This window comes from Diadema antillarum, unplaced genomic scaffold (genome assembly GCF_040938485.1).
Source record: "Diadema antillarum isolate AM-2024a unplaced genomic scaffold, OU_Dant_1.0 seq00000674_RagTag, whole genome shotgun sequence".
Classification (NCBI taxonomy): Eukaryota; Metazoa; Echinodermata; class Echinoidea; order Diadematoida; family Diadematidae; genus Diadema; species Diadema antillarum.
In genome coordinates this window covers 212300-223460 of record NW_027271580.1, presented here as the reverse complement: position 1 = coordinate 223460, position 11161 = coordinate 212300, and positions in this window count along the sequence as shown.

Here is an 11161-nt window from a genome sequence, read left to right as displayed (position 1 = left end):
TCTGTTCCTGAAGTTCATGTCCATTTCAACTCCGAAATGTTGGCCACATCTTTTGCAAGAGTAAATCCCTCCAGGTAGCGCCAGCAGGCAAGGTACGCTGTCGGGTAATCCAGTAGCACCGCCTTCTGCAAAGTCTCAGAGAGCCAGGATTTGGTGGATGATTTTGATCGATTTGCCTGGTAAATATAATTTTTTTTGTGTGTGTTGCTGTCAGCATGCCCAATGAATGCTGCAGTTGTATTATTAAGACAGATCTTGTGTATGTGTTAGAATATGTCCATGTCATGTAGCCTCATGTGCAAAAAGTTTCTTTTTTTTCCATGTATAACATGTTTCTTACTGCATACCAGCCACGTAAACTGTAGTCAAAGATAGTAATGATTGTTGAGCATTGCAAATACATAAATTTGAAATGCCTTAAACATCAAGAAAGTTTGAATTTTTGATGGTTTTGCTAATGCCTCTTCCCTACTGTAGTCAAAGATAGTAATGATTATTGAGCATTGCAGATACATAAATTTGAAATGCCAAGCCAAACATCAAGAAAGTTTGAATTTTTGATGGTTTTGCTAATGCCTCTGCCCTATTAAGATTGCCTGAAGCATCATGGTTATTACATATTGTAGTACAGCTGTAGCCTTCTGTATAATAGATTCAGTATTAATTGATACTCAAGTCTCTATGATCAGTGGGTCATATTTGTTTGGCAAATTTGGGAAGGTGCTGAGTATTTGATCCATTCAGGACCACCAGCTCAAAATTCATTGCACACTGTGTACAATCAGGTTGTCATGGTGATGACTAAGTAACAGGACTTACATTTACATTGATATTGAAATACCATGGTACTGTATTTTGTGTAATATTTTGTATTGTGAATGCAAATACAATGTGAAATACTGTACTATATAGGGTGGTAATTGAAACTTCACACAAAATGTGACCAGCCACAACAAAAGGATCCAAAAGTCTCTGATGGTTGAGCCGAGAAAATTGTGTTTGAAATCAGATCATCTAAATCTGTCAAAACCATAGAATTTCTGGTTTTGGCATAATTTTTTAGTTTAATGTTTCGTCTACCATCTACTGAAATTTCAAAGCTAAATGATCAAGGGAAAGGCAAGAAATTACATTGTAGCATTTTTCTGGGTCATGATTTTCTGACTTTCTACAGAACAGAAACATGTTCGTAGATTTGGATTTAGTGCTGCAGATAGACTCCGCCCCTAGCAACGAGGGAGTGATCTTATTGGTCAGTGCGTGGCACCCTGGTTGCTGATTGGTCATATGTAGACCGCTGGCACTAAAAAGTTTGAATGAACATCGTGGAGGTTGCTAGGACCATACATAAGAGGTGAAAACTGTTTTACCTCCCCTTGATCATGATCATATCGGAAGAAAAACCTCGAAGGCAGTTTTTTCAAAACGCTAATTTCCTAGACCACTCGACTTGCTCTCATAAAATCGTCTATATATCTGCAACCGAGTACATTTACGAGTCATGTTATGTATGAAATTAATGCGGAAAAATGAGGAAATAATGTCACGTCATTTTCAGAAAATCGACTACCCCTGACTTTCCGATCCTATTTTCTTGTAGTGGGTCACAAATATGCATGCGAGACTTGAGTGTAAATCTTGTTGCAAAGTACAGTGTTGTACCACCTATTGTACCATGGTGTACAAAAGTATTTCTCATTGACGGGAAGCACTTTGGTGTCTTTTCCTGTTGGAATGTGCATGAGCAATGATTGCCAGAAATTCCATGGATGGTATTTCTTGAATGAGAATGGAACCAAGTGAATTACCACAGTACAGTGTATATGTACATGTAGTGTATATGTATTTAATACTGTGGTATTTTGCCAGGGAGAAAAGTGCCGACATATTGCAGTGGTATTTAATACCACAGTAATTCTATTGTGAATGCACCTAGTGATTGCCTTTACAAGAGGCTACAAGTTGTATCTATCATTCCCTTCCCCCCTTTTCCCACGTTCACATTTTCTTCAGTTTTCTCTTTCAGATAAATAAAAAAAAAAGTTTCATAGCACATTAATATTTTTCTGTGATATCAAATGACCAAAGCACATTAATATGTCTAGTGATATCAAATCCATTTGATATTCATAACTGTTAGATGCCATGCAGGCTGTTTGTGTTGGATATTTTGGCCAGAAATCAGCGAAGCGACAGTCTTCCTTTTCATATCATACAGCTTCCTGTAATGATGAATGCATTCCTGGAATCAGTGTTCTGGGATATTTAAAGCCTGGGAAATATTGATTTGTGAGCTTAGCACACAGTCCTTTAGGCAGTGGCGTCATGGATGCATTTGTTGACATATGCATATGATTTGCAGCTTGCTGTGTAGCATCGCAGACATACATTGTAAGAGCATGGTGATGATTGCAAGCTCTTCACAGTGCAACATACAGTACATTTGTACATAGCACGCTGTACTGTTTTTTACCTTATAGGCTTAAATACATTGTGTGATGTTCCTTGGCCCTTCTTTATTATTTTGCAGTTATGCTTGGGGGATGTGATATGGGGGATATGACTGTTTTAGCCTACCGCTTGAGTTCTGTTCATAAGGAAAATGAAGAAGGATTTCTCAAATTTTGGGTTTTTTTTAGCAGTAATACTGTGAAAATATTGAGATGCAATTACATGTGCATCTGTGTGCTTTCAAAAGCTAATGCACATTTAAGTATACAAGTTTGGAGTCCCTATGATTGTTAATTATCTGTGATGTTTAGCTAGAAGGATATCAAGATCAACAAATGCTTTGTTGGAAATCACATTGGAAATTGGAAAATATAATTTACAAACATACATTGTGTGTACAATGTAGAAAGAGTCTTCTTATAAACCTATCAATACCCCACTTGTGAAAGCTGACATTGGCTTGTCATCATGAATGTCTCAAAACAGAAACCTCGACCCATTTGGCTATGAAAAATTTTATGTAATGAAAGTCTTAACATGTCAAATTTGCAGTCTCAATGCTTCTCGCAAAATATAAATAAACTGATTGTGCAAGTGTTCAAGTAGCTGGGAGGTACTCAGAGCATTCAAAGGAGAAAAAGTGAACAAATTGCCCGAGTTTTTCCTGCCTTAACATTAAAAAATTTTAGCCATGTTTTTTACATGATATGTGCCACATGTTGTGAAGTAGTCATTGTAAGGTGTAATCTTTTGGCTGGGAGGGTTTGCATACCAGAACTGATGCCAGTAAAGCCTGTCTTGTCTCAGCCTCAGTTGAGATCGAGCCATCACCAGGCTGTGGCTGGGCATTTGTACTGCGACTACTGCTGCCATCTTGCCTCTTGAAGGAATCAATCTTTGTTGCAACTCTTGCACTTGGCTCGCACAAAATTGTGTCCAAATTGATGCCTAAGCTGGTGGTAAATGTTGCAGTTGCCAAGCCCAATAAGTACACTGCGCTAGGCGAAAAATTCTGTGAGTGGAGGGAAAAAAAAGCCACCCGCAACATAAATCGAAGAGAGAGAGAAAGGGAGACGCTAAAAAGCAACGTTCTGTGGTCCTTGCAGCCAGGGTCTCCGCTTAATCAGGAGACGCCGCAGGATTTAAAGCTGGATGGAAGTTCACTTATCAGGGCGTCCTGAAATTACCACTGCCTCGCTGAGCTCCTAGTTTTACATTTTTTTTTTCTCCCTAGGTTTTCTGTGCAATACAAGTGAATTTGTATGAAGATTACAGTTGCCAAGAAAACATTTGCTTTGACTTCCAGAACCATTGCATTAAACTACAATTGTATTATATATACCATGTGTTGAAGTAGATTTATATGAGCTATGCTCTTTTCCATTCAAAGCTCATTAAATGGTTCCACAAGTTGATATGTTTTATGTTTGCACATGATCACATGAATGAGATTATGCTTGATTATTGGAGATACTGTACCCAGAAACATCAGTGAAAGCATACCCAGTTATGTTTATGCCTGCACACCCATACACAATTTGGGCAAGATTTTAGTAGTGATGACATACACGGTGTATGTTTGAAGTATGGCTCTCCGGTACAAATGTAAGTACAGTTGTACTGTAAAGCCCAAAATATTCCTGACAAAAACTGTTTGCAGTTGGAGCTAATTCCAGTAATGGCTTTTTTTCATGGCATGACATTTTTCACTCACCACTGGCATACAAGAACAGTGTATACAAGAATTTTCACATGAATTTTGAATTTGCAAATTCTGGTTCCTCGTGAAATTCTTGAAAATTTCATGCGTGTGAAAATTTCTGGTTTTACAGTACACATACATTGATGTACTTCTACAGCTGTAATTATCACTGAAAGGCCGGATTTATCTAACTCAAGAGAGAGAATCACGTTTCAAAACGTGTTAAAGGGACTGTACAGTTCTGGGTGAGGTGAGGATTTAGCTTTTAACATTTTGCGAAATATTCAGAAACCACTCTGTGAGATGTCAAAGAGCATGCAATTCTAAGGGGTATCAAAAGTTTATTTGGTGAAATTTGGTTTTGAAATGTTTGAGATATCCAAAAACAAGGTGAAACAAAGAGATCCTAATAAAGGCGTGGCCTGTCGCCTTTTATTATTATCACTTTTTTTTATATCTCAGCCATTTGAAAACCAATTTTCATCAAATAAATGTTGAATCCTTCTTAAACTTACATGCTCTTTCATGTTTCTGAAGAGGTTTCTCATTATCTCACTTAGGAATGTTATAAATCTGAATCCCCACCTCAACCAGCACTGTTCAGAGTCCCTTTAAGAATGGCTTTTGAGAAACGTGGTTTGAAATGTGATTCTTGGGGTGCTGCATTTATCTGAAACATCATACAACAGTGATTCCAATGTTGTCACTACTGAGCTGCTTTGCACAGTTTGACCCGAGCTTTTTCTGTAACTAATGGCTGTACAGTATGCATTGTACAGTAGGTCCTACTGGAAGTTGACCTTGGCAGCTCAGAGAAACGCATTTCAAAATGGCATTGCGTTTATCTACTCACAGAAAGGCCATCGTGGTCTCAAATGCATTTCAAATCGCCCTTTGAATGACGTTTTAAACCAGCATTTCTAGATGCATTTGAAAACATGGTTGTGTTTATTTATCGCCCGAAAATGCCTCAAATGCATTTAGGATCATGATTCTGCCTCAGAAAATTTTTAAATAAACGCACCCTGAGTCCCCATGAATTTTGATTTGATATGTTGAGGGGAGATTAGCTTTCTTGAGAAAAGGTTGTTGTGATAAGATGAATAAAAATGCATGGAGGTGTAAATTAGATGTGTGCTGCAAAACTCACAATAATTTGAATGTTAGTACCGGTATGTCAGCAAGCATGATTTTTTTGTCAAAAAAAAATTAAAGAGAGGCTGTTTGTCCATGAGCCTCTTCTGAGCCCTCCCCACCCCCTCTCCCCCCCAAAAAACACCAAAAACACAAACATATTTATGAACCATTTGTAACTTATTTTTTATGATATTGGCTATTATCTTTAGAAAGAAAATAGAAAATGTGATCAATATTGGGAAAGCATGACAAGGAAATCATCACTTGTATGAAAGAAGACAATGAAAATCAAATAATTGGACATATCAAAAGATATCACTCGAGGTTGTTGGTCTGAAGACCAGATGGCTTGAAAATATTCAGATTCAGATTCATCTTTATTTGTCTTTGATAGGACATAGAAAGTTTGTTTCCATGAATACTTTTACAACAATAGTACGGAAACAAATCACATCACAGTTACCATGGTACTCATTTCCATTTACGGTCACGATAGATATAACAGATAGGCTTATAACTAGAAGTGTCACTATGGCAACTTGTGTCTCGGCTACATCACATTATTCTTCTCAGAGATTGCAGATACAGTACCTGAACATTTACAAAAGCTAGGGAATAAGACAATCTTGATTTGTAGAGGAATATTGTTGAATGTCTAAACGTATAATATTCAAACAAGATTTTGTTCATGAGGGTACAACACGCATGTAGAACTTTGGCAAAGGAAATGCCCCAGCTCCATATTGTAGTTTTCATTGGATACATTGTACATATATGATATTTAACTGTAATGAGTGATTCTGATAATTTCATTTAACATTATTGCCTGTACTTGACTGCTTTGATATGGGATGATTGCATGGCAGAACAACCTGACAAGTGTTTACTGTGGACAGATTGTAGAAAGGGGGATGATAATACATGTACCTCATATCATGCATGAGCCATCGTCTTGCCACATTGACGTTCATGCTTCGAGCGGCTCGGAAGTATTTTTACTGGCTGCCGGCTCCCCTGGGCAATACCAATAAAATCCTAGAGCCTACATATTCCCCAAATTTCCCATAATGTAGAACTCGCCCTGCATGTAGTATGTTGTACGCACACCCGAAAACCTCAGACTGTGCCCAATGCTTCCCCTCGTTCAAGCACCACTCAAGCCCTTCCCCTATGGATGGCTGGATGGACCTTCATAATTTATGACATTTTGTGCAAAGCCAAGCACACTGGTCCCCTGTATCCCATGCCTTCTTGCCTATATCTGCAGTGGTGTGTAATTGCGCAGGCAAAACAAGCATGGCCCTGTACAGGGGTACCGTTCGTATGTGGAAACAGTGTATCTTCGCCTCGCTGATCCTCACTGTTTATGGCACTACCATGTGATAGCAACAACACATGGATGAAGTTATGTGAATGTGTTCATGTGTGCATGACTAACTTCATACATGTATGTCTGTGCACAAATACACATGTAGGCCTACTTGTTCATGTATATTATCTGTGCATTCACAATCATTTATTCTTTCATTCATTTACATAATCAGCTGATTCATGGGCAGGTTGTTTAAAGGGATCGTACAGTTTTGGTTGAGACATAATTTCAGGTTTCTAACATTTTTTGGTGAGAGAATGAGAAACCTCTTATGAAATATGAAAGAGCATGTAATTCTATGAGGAATTCAACGTTTATTTGATGAAAATTGGTTTTGAAATGGCTGAGATATCCAAAAAAGAGCGATTCTAATAAAGTTTTGGACCCACACTTTATTACGATCGCTTTGTTTTACTTTGTTTTTGGATGGTTCATTCATTCCAAACCCGATTTTCATCAAATAAACTTTGAATTCCTCTTAAAATGGTATGCTCTGTACTATATCATAAGTGTTTTCTTGGTATCTCGCAAAAAGTTAAAAGCCAAATTCTCATCTCCACCAATACTGTACTCTCCCTTTAATACAGTAGTATCCGTAATGTACAGTTGTAACATGACCTGCACAGAGTGAATATACTGTAAAATGAGGAATGTTTGTGTGCATTTTAATTTCGCTAATTTCGCGAATTTCACGAGAGCCAAGATTCAGGAAATTAAAATGCACACAAATGTTCTTGTCTCCACTTTATGCATTGAATGCCAGTGGCAATTCACAAATATTTCATGCTGTGAGAAAAGCCATCGGTTCCAATTCGCAAAAATTTCATGCCGCAAATGTATCATGTTTTACAGTAGTATGTCCAGGAAATATGTTGAAATATCTCATCCTATTAGGGGTTGAGGGGATCTGGCAGAGTAATCTTTACTTTGTCCCTCTGGCCTTGAAAGTCCAAGTAGCATCTACAATCATCTAATTGGCATAAAGATAGGGACAGAGAGACAGAGACACCCATTTTAGATGAGTATAGTGAGGGGTAATCACACTAAAGTGATGTTGAATAGTTATATAAGATTTACAGGTTCTACATGTACCTATTCAAGCAATGAAATACCAAGTAATTGACTTTATGAAAGAAGTATTCGTCATGACATATGATCCTTTTATTCCATGTAGACATACAGACGTCATGATTTGGGGGAAAAAAAAAGAAGAGAGAAAAAAACCCTGGTAAAAATATAAAGCCAAACCCACAAATCAAACGCACGTTTGAGGGGGGGGGGGGGTGGGGGGATGGGAGAATCGAGGAGCTAAAAATAATATTCCATGAGCATTTTCTCTGATGACTCATAGCATATACTGACACAGGGATGACTGATAAAGCAGTTTATCCAGAAGTTGGCACATATGCTATCCCCTTGCCTTGTTTGTGTGCAAACGCTACAGGTGCTTCACTCGATGACACATCACATTATTATGCGGCATATTTGACATTGACAGTCGATGCATTCCTAGCCAGGGTCACTTTGAGCAGATATTGTGTACCCACTTTGCTTTACTCAGCATGAGAGTCTATTTGATATGTAGCACATATCAAAACAACTCATTTGACCTTTTACACTCAGGATGATAATGATATCATATCCTCAGAATATATTTAGCCCCCCCCCCCCCCATTCTTTATATTGCCGGAGACTTTCCTGATGTAGCAATCGATAAAGTAATCATCCAAACAGTCCCATCACAAACATGAACAAGTAATTACCGGTCACAAAGAGTAAAATGGAAAAAAAAAATCACAGGAATTCAGTATATAGTCTGAAATCAACCCTTGGGAAGAAGTTTTTTTTTAAATTTTGTTGGATGGAAACTGGCTAGGGGAAAACCAGGAAGTAGCATGTCACAGTAATACACTTCTTCATGTCACTGAGCACTTTTTTGTCAGATACGCTGAAATGCATCATACAATGTATCACAGTTAGGGAGGGCGATGTCTTTCGTAGGTTATATAATCACTCCATGGCATTGTTATCTGAGGTTTTGATTAGATTTGATAGATTATTTTTGAAAAAAAAAAGTTTAAAAATGCAATTCATTTCAATTCAATTCTATTCATTTTTTAATCATCCAATAAAAAACATTACAGGAAATTCAATTCAAATGTGAAAATGATGTGGGGAGATGTCGTGATCTATTGAATCTTGTTCTTTTGTTGTTCGGAAGATTTTCTCCAGAGTAGCAAAGAAACCACTTGCCCCAGACTATTAGCTGTGCATGTATAACTACCATACACAAGTTTTATAAGTTTGATACTACATTTGTACCTTGGGTATTGTGCACATTAAAAACATACTTGTATACTGTATGTTCATATGTTGTTACATGATGTGATACAAGAAGACTAGATATGCGGTTCATCATGGAGTTCAAAGGGTTAAACGCTCAATACATTTCATCATCATTCCTGATGACAACATTAGAAGGAAAACAACAGGGCAGTATCTGTGTTTAGGGTTTTTGGTGTTCATAAGGATTTTAAAAGGGACAAGAACCTGTTGAATAGTCTTTCTATTTTTGGATGTATCCGTATCATAATTTTGTCAAAGTACAGTGCATCAGTGTGGAATCCAATGAACCAACAGTACCTTCTTATTTTAATAAAATATGTGGATAACAACATCAACATTTTTCTAGTTTCAGATTACTGTTTCAAGCTTATCTTGATGTTTGCCACAAGATGGCCAAAGAGAACTATGTATGTAATGACAATGTGTGGGCGTGTGAATGTGGATGTGGGTGGGTTTGTGTGTGTGTGTGTGTGGGTGGGTTTGTGTGTGTGTGTGTATGTGTGTGTGTGTATATGTCAGTGTGTGTGAGTCTGTGTACATGTATGTGTGTGATTAGGCCACAGTTTTGTGTACATCATCTTTCTCTCTTATTTTCCCCAGATTTTTGTATCTTTGTTGTGTGAAAGCAGTTACCTAGCAATAAGGTCACAGTGTCTCTCCCATACACCAATGTGCAATCCATACCTCGTCAGGAACTCAGCTCGTCGTCGTCGTAGTTACCGGAGGGAGTTGAGAGAATTGATGATTTCTGGATGGCATTCCAGTGTGTGCCCATCAGTATTGCTTACATTGGAGCAGACTAAAGCTGATATTCCCTGAGCTTTGGAGTGATCTTGTCTTGTTTGGCACATTGAAATACCATGTTGAAGTCTTGGACAGGTACTTAGCATGTCCAGTCATAATGTATGCAAATAGGATTACATCATATTCCTTGTGTGTTAGCAGTCATGAAAAATTTTTGTGACATGTGCTAGCTGTATACCCCAAACTGTTGTCACTTCCTTTACTGATACTGTACACTGCGGGTCTACACAGAAGTGAATTTTAGCGTATATCATAGGAACAGAGTATTGGGCGCAGTAAAAGTACTTTTATGGCAGAGCTCAGTTTGTGCAGGTAAGAAGAAAAAAAATCAACAAACACAAAGATCATATTAACCATCACAAAACCTTTGTCATAAATGTTTCTTTTGATGGCTATTTACATACAAATATAAGGTTAGCTCTTTTTGGAGGGGGAGGGGAAGGAAACAGATGGCACATTCAAGGATACGATAAATGAAAAAATTTGCACTTACCATATATCAACATTGGCATTTTTTTAGATACTAGCCCAGAACTCTACAACTGTAAGTCTGTAGGAGTCATGGAGAATTGCCCTTGTAAGCGAACTCGATATCTAGTGAATGCAAATAAGGGAATAAAACAGATCAAGGCGCCCCCCCCCCAAAAAAAAAAGCAAAAAAAAAAAAGCAAATGTGGACAGATTCTGGTTTATTTTTGGCCAGTTTAATGTGCAGTCGGTGTAGACATTGAACATCACATTTCATACGCCCCCTAGAAAATTTGACCTACTTCAGTTGATGAAGATATGCCTTGATAAATGTCAATAATAACTGTAATGAGTTGGTCTCTTGTTTACACAACTGTTGAGTGATTTTATAAAAGGAATGCCACTGTCGTGTGATTGGAATGGGTATGTTAGAGTTTCCCCGAATGACGACATGTCAACTGATTAAGTCAATATCAAAACTGTTGTGACTGCTCTGGCTTTGTTCAAGCTTTCGTGGGCCTGTTTCTTTGAGTTTATCAAATACAATCAAAATTGGTTTTCCTTTTAAGCCATGTTTATTTGGGTATTTTTTCAAGAAGATCAGAAAGAAAGAATAAAAAACCTGTGATTAAAACTAGATGTAGAGTCATTCTGTGTTTTTCTTTTCCTTATATGTATCGCTATCTTCCCTCTTCTTTATCTCTGACTCTTTTTCCCCTCTCCCTCTCGCTCTCCCTCTGCCCAGCCCCCCCCCCCCCCCATCCCATCGTTGAACTTGATCAGCAAACACCTGTGGACTGCTGAGACACACCCCATCACATGTCCCATGTAAAATATTTATACAACACGTGTCTCAAGTACCCCTGCCTGACTAGACCACT